The 6546-nt window shown below is 38.6% G+C and overlaps 1 non-coding gene across 1 annotated transcript; it reads right to left on the bottom strand.

Annotated features, from left to right (window-relative positions):
* Positions 1-5776: 5776 nt before the first annotated feature.
* On the bottom strand, positions 5777-5883 carry LOC129402795 (U6 spliceosomal RNA). The gene has a single exon (XR_008628838.1). It is a non-coding gene; the product is annotated as a U6 spliceosomal RNA (small nuclear RNA).
* Between the last annotated feature and the right edge of the window lie 663 nt (positions 5884-6546).

Below are 6546 nucleotides of genomic sequence, written 5' to 3'. Positions count from 1 at the left end.
CTGATAAAAAACACTGAGTGCCCTGAATTAATACGATGACCTCTTAGTGCCTGTATTGCAAACCATAATGCACAAAAATAAAGGGAAACTAGGGGTGGAGGTTATGATGTTGGGGGATGGTGGGAGGGAAATGGGGGACATTGGTGGTGAAAATGTACACTGGTGGAGGGATGAGTATTGGGTCATTGTATGACTGAAACCCAATCATGAACAATTTAGTAGTGTTCTATCTCACAAATACTCAATTAAAAAAAATTTTAAGAAGTAATGTGGAGTTCATGCCTACTTCAGTCGGCTTTATCAGTGGCTGAATAAAAAACAGTACTCCTACATTTTTAGAAAAGGGGGGAGGTGGGTGGGATAATTAAGTGGAGGATTGGGGGTAACTTTGGAGCTTTGGTGATGAGACTGGTAGCATTTTGAGTGGTCTAAGCTTAAGGGAGAAATTCTTCACAGGGCTTAAATTGTATGAAGCATCATTATAGTGTTCATTTCATTCTTTTTAAAGCCCAGGAATTAATATCATAGGGAACAGAAGGTTAAAAATGATAATATCCAAGACTGAGAAGGTAGCATACCCAGTGGATCTGGTCCCATTAATAAAATTGTTCACATCCTTTTGTGCTTAAGTTGTAGTAATTGGGAAAGCTCCCCAATTCTGTGCTCAATAACCAGGATGTCCATTTGCCTCAAAAAAAGAATATTCCCTATGGGAGAGAGATAAATGAGAGGAAATGATTCTATATTATCACACCCTAAGGAGTTTTTTTTTAAATGCTCATAGGAATTTCTTTAGTCCTTCATGGATGACCCGTGGAGACTTTGTTGCTAACGGACTTTCTTCAGATTGGTTGTTTCCTTAACTAATCATTGTGTTTGTTGCTTCCTTAATAATGTTGCTTTTATCAATGTGAATAATTTTGAATTACAAAGTCTGTTTCCTTGTTGTTTCTGAATAACAAGGCAGTATATTCCGTGTTACTCACTCTTACTCAGTGGCAGTATACACTGGGCATAGCAACCTCAGTGTGTCCATCTCCTGGCTTTTGACCTAGTACTGAAGAAGTGAGATTTGAGTGATCCTTGTGTTGGTATGTGGTAGCAAGGAAGTATATGGTCATAAAATGCTCTAAGTGAATGAAAAATCTAACATTTTTACTCAGGTAGATATAATTCCACACTATTTTTCACACAAAAAAAAGTCATTTGCAACTTGCAGTATACTGCGCATCTTCAAACAATAGGTGACACTTATTCCTTGAAGATTTGGGATGTCAAATTAAGTCTAAAAGACTTCCAAGAAATCCTTTTCCATCTACAACATTCAAGTACTTAATGTTAAACCAATCCCTACTTAGAGACTTAAAATAATCTCTTTTTCTTAAAAAAAAAAGAAAACCTCCAAGTTTAAGAGTCGTTAGAGGTCTTTATTATTGATCACTTTCATTAAAAATATTGTGTTGATATAAGGTGTGTTCAGAAATAAGAAAAATGACTGACACTGAAGTCAACTGAAATATTTCATATATTTCAATCAAATATTTCATAGATTGATTCCTTTCTAGGTGCAAAACTTTTTCATTGTAAATGAGTTATTAGTGATACATCCATGAAATCAACCTAAAAATGCGCACTGAACATTTTGTATGTTCTCTACTAAACGGATTATCCAGCATGATTTGGGATTCTAGAATATTCTGACCCATTTGTAAACGGAAACCTGGTGATTAATTGGGTAGAAGGTTGTGCCACTGGATGGTTAGAGATACAGAAAGTAAAACACAGTTGACCGTGAGCATTAGAAGAAGTTAAAGAAAAGAAACACAGACTTTTTTTTTAATCTCTTATCCCTTCTCCCACCAACGGCCAACATCCAGAGACTATAAAACCAAGCTCCCGAAATCGTGAGGCCGCGCAACATCTAATAGCCTTGTTCTCCCTCTTAGAGAACCTGATAAGCTACCAAGAGTCTGTTGCCCACATGGGAGAGCCTTGCAAGCTCCCCATAGTGTATTCATATCCCCAATACAGTAAAAGATATATATACCTCTCGGAGAGCCCAGCTAGCTACCGAGAGTATCCCGCCCGCATGGCAGAGCCTGGCAAGCTACTCGTTTTGTATTCGATATACCAAAAACAGTAACCATAGGTCTCATTCTCCTAACTCTGAAAGAGCCTCCAATCGTTGGGAAAGACGAGTAAGGAGAGGCTGCTAAAATCTCAGGGCTGAGTGTAATAGAGACGTTACTGGTGCCTGCTCGAGTAAATCGATGAACAACGGGAAGACAGTGATACAGTGATCCCTTTTTTACCCTTCCATCACATTTACCTACCTCTCTGGTCTCTGCTGCTTGAAAAGCTGCTCATTTTAATTTGAGGCAACATAAATACCCACAGCCTGTACTTTGACAGTTGCCTGATAATTACAAGATTGCATGGCTATTATTACAATTTTTCTTTTAAGTGCTACACTTGCCTGTAAAATTTAGCAGTGATGAAACCAAAGGGATAGCTCAGTGGTCAGGGGAGAGTGGTACTGAGGTACTCAGGTACTACAAGGCCCCCAAACACTGTTGAATGTCGCCTTGATGGCCCCCCTGACACTACCAGCACCATTGGGGTGCACTTTTTTGATCTCTGATTCCAGAGGACTGGAAGAGTTCTGCCTCCTTAGACCATACATCAAATCACTGGGCCTGACTGGCCAAGTGTCACCCAGAATGGTCTCTGAGTTCGCTGAGTATTGTTAGGGAGCACACTGCCCATCCCTCACCCCTCCTAAAAACTTTTGCAATGATCACTGTATCACTGTCATCTTGTTGCTCATCGATTTGCTCTACCGGACACCAGTAACGTCTCTATTGTGAGACTTGTTACTGATTTTGGCATATTGAATATGCCATGGGCAGCTTTCCAGGCTTTGCTGTGCGGGTGAGATACTCTCGGTAGCTTGCCAGGCTCTCCAAAAAGGGTGGAAGAATCGAACCCGGGTCGGCCGCATGCAAGGCAAATGCCGTACCTGCTAGGCTATTGATTCAAATTTTGTTTTACAGGTTACCCCAAAAACAATTTTGTGTCTTTAGAGGGGGTTGTGCAAACCCCTAGTAACTCTGAAAGAGACAGAAAAACACCCTGCCCGGTTAGACTACATCTTGAACTTTTTTTTTTTTTGCTTTTTGGGTCACACCCAGCAATGCACAGAGGTTACTCCTGGCTCTGCACTCAGGAATCACCCCTGGCGGTGCTCAGGGGACCATATGGGATGCTGGGATTCGAACCTGGGTTGGACGCGTGCAAGGCAAATGCCCTACCCGCCATGCTATCACTCCAGCCCCACATCTTGAACTTTTTATTCCCTTGTTTTGTGTTGTTTTGATCTTGGTTTTTTGGGTTTAGTCTCTGACTCAGCCTAGAGCTCCCCCTACAGCTCAGGATTGAGAATGGCAGCAAAAGCAGAGCCCTGGCAACACAGGCCCAGGGCACCAGCTCCTTGCAAGGACAATTTCTGCTGACAGAGAGGTGTTAGGCGAGGGGGTTTCCACCTAAGTGTGGAAATAAACATCATGATAATAGGACAGTTTGTTTCATCCATGTGTCCTGGTCCAAAATAAAAGTGGCAGGTGAATAATTTTAAAGTTTAACAGCAGAGTTGTTTGATTGTATTTATTTCAAGGAGAAAATTGGAGAAAAACATTCATGTGGCAAAAGAAATAAAATTAATCTAGAAGCACCTGTGACACATATGATCTTATCACCATAATTTACCTCAAACTAGGGTTTCAGTGAATTGTGAAATATACCTCACACGGTAATGCTTTCTGCAAGCAAGACCTAATTCTATGACAAACACACCATCTGTCTTGTATTTTTGTTCTTCTTATTCTTTCAACAAATATTTTGCTGTATTCCTACCACATGTACACAACATGTTCTCTATTTTAGAACTATGCAATGCATATATGTATCACCATGTGTCTGTAGTGCAATCACCAAAACTGTCCCATTTATTTATTTATTTATTTATTTATTAAAATTTTTATTAGTGAATTACCGTGAGGTACAGTGACCGACTTATGAACATTCATGTTTGGATTTTTTCTTTTGATATTAAACATCTGCCTGCAGAAGCCTCAGCTCATCTGCTTCGCTATTTTTTAGGAGAAAAAAGTGAAAGTTCAAAATGAAAATTTACTTTGAAAACATTTTCTCACAGGATTTTTGAGAATATTGGCACTATTTGTTGAATTACTCTGAATTTTAAAGTTCCATCATTTTGGCTAGACAACTGATTATTAGAAAGTAGTCACTGGCTAGTTATAAGCATGTTTAATCTAGGCTGATAGAAGAAAATTAGAAATCTCTCTAGTAGATTCCAGTAACAATGGTCAAGTTAGAGGAAATAATTTGGTCTGTTGGAATTTGTTCCTCAAAGATTTCCTCAAAATGCCAACCCTGGCTACAGTTCTGGGTGGTAGTTTTCTGAGAAAACAAACTCTCTGATACCTTTAGATTATTATTCAAATTATTATTCAAGACTAACCAACTCACTGATAGCTTTAGATCATTATTCAAAGTATTATTCAAAATTTAAGTAGGAAACATTAAGTAGGTATTAATGTTTAAAATTTAAAAAGATGAAACAGTTAGGAAATCACTATGTGTGATGTCATTAATCTTTAACTGCATCCATATTCCTCATCCTCTTCCACTGGTGAATTTTTCTTCCTTTTGTTTTGGGGTAATTCCACTGAAGCAGAAATTTAGGGTTCTTGCACAACCTGTGCGCCATCTCGTGGTAAAATCTAAGGGCAAAGTCCTCTTAGTAAACTAATGTCCTTCAGAAAGAGAACAGAGTACTTCATCTTTGAAGTCATACTTAATTGGATATAGCATTTCTTATAAAGAAGTAAACAGCTGCAATTACCCCCCCCCCCCCCGCCCCAGCTGCAATTATTTTTGATCACCTTTGACTGTGGTTATCAAGTGAATAATCTATGACAATGGGAAGGAATGTTTCTATCTGCACGTTCAAACTCACTAGAGACAATTCCTATTGTGTTAAAGCCCGTTAACAATCACTGCTCTTTCACACCCTTTCCAAAACTGGGGTTAGTTTGGGGATTACGTGCTGGGACTCTGCAACCTAAGTAACTAGGATCAAATTTCTAGTTCTGCCTTCAATTACCTGAAGGACCTTCAGCAAAATTACCCAACCTAGCTGGCCTTGTGGAAACTTTTTTCAGCAGAGAAGAGATAAAATAAGAAAACATATGTGATAAAGCAGTTAATGCATATTTAACTGCTGAATAGGTGTCAAGTGTTGCCAGTTACTATAGAATAAAATGTTTAAAGAGATGTGTGCCTGCCTTATTTATTCAGTTCTTCAAACAAATCAATCTAAAAAGCTTTTTTGTTTTTGTTTTTGTTTTGAGGCCACACCTGGTGATGCTCGGGGCTTACTCCTGGCTCTGCACTAAGGGATCCCTCCAGCTTGGTCTCTGTGGATCTTACAGGATGCTGAGGTCGAAGCCGGTTGGTCACACGGAGGCAAGGGCCCTACCCCACTGCACTATCCCTCCAGCCCATGCGCTCTGATACTTTCGAAGGTCGTTCTGCCAGTCTGAACGGTGTTACATCTGGAAGATAAAGCATATGGTAGCGCTAATAAGAGTATTTCTTTGAGCAAATAGAACACCCAGAAGTCTTAAGAGACAAATGAAGATATTTTTTCTTTTTTTCTTTTTTTAAAATTTTATTTATTTACTTTATTATATTTTTAAATATGGAATGCTTCACGAATTTGTGTGTCACCCTTGCGCAGGGGCCATGCTAATCTTTTCTGTATCGTTCCAATTTTAGTATATGTGCTGCCGAAGCGAGCACTATTTTTTTCTTTAGCACAGGACATATTCTATTATTTGTTAAACATAAACCAACAAACAACTTACATGATAATTTTCCCTTTCTCTTTAATGTGAACCCGGGTAAATGTACCCAAACTAGAAGACTGTCTTGTATCACAAATCCCCAGATTAAAGCCTGTCAGTAACAATCCATATTGACTCATCGCAGGGTTTCACCACGCTGTGTAATCAGGTCAGGAATCCATTGATCACTGGCCTGTGTGGTACATCAACCACATTGCCTTCAAAGGAGAAATTGTGTTGGGTCACGGCACTGCCATTTTTATAATTGCTCCTTTGAACCATGGCTTACTAAAACAGCCAAGCTTTTTCTAAGAGCCAGCAAATGACATCTTATATAAGCTATTAAGTTATTTTCACTTTGGAAGATTTTTCTTCCAACAAATCAGAACATTTGATATCTTGATATTTTAAAACAAGGTTAAAATGTTTTACACTTCAATAATTTGGTTTATTCTCTATCAGACATGTCACTGGATCATATATGAAAATTATATAAATAATTTCATATTAAAATGCATGCATACATAGACTTTTATATCTTCTTAAGCATTCGGACATTGAATCAACTGAAGTCGAGTTACCATATGTTTTTTAAAAGAAACATAGCAAATAGAAGCTC

The sequence above is a fragment of the Sorex araneus genome, chromosome 2, assembly GCF_027595985.1.
Source record: "Sorex araneus isolate mSorAra2 chromosome 2, mSorAra2.pri, whole genome shotgun sequence".
In the NCBI taxonomy this organism is placed as follows: Eukaryota; Metazoa; Chordata; class Mammalia; order Eulipotyphla; family Soricidae; genus Sorex; species Sorex araneus.
The sequence above is the reverse complement of the archived record's forward strand: the minus strand, read 5'-3'. Positions and strand labels throughout refer to the sequence as shown.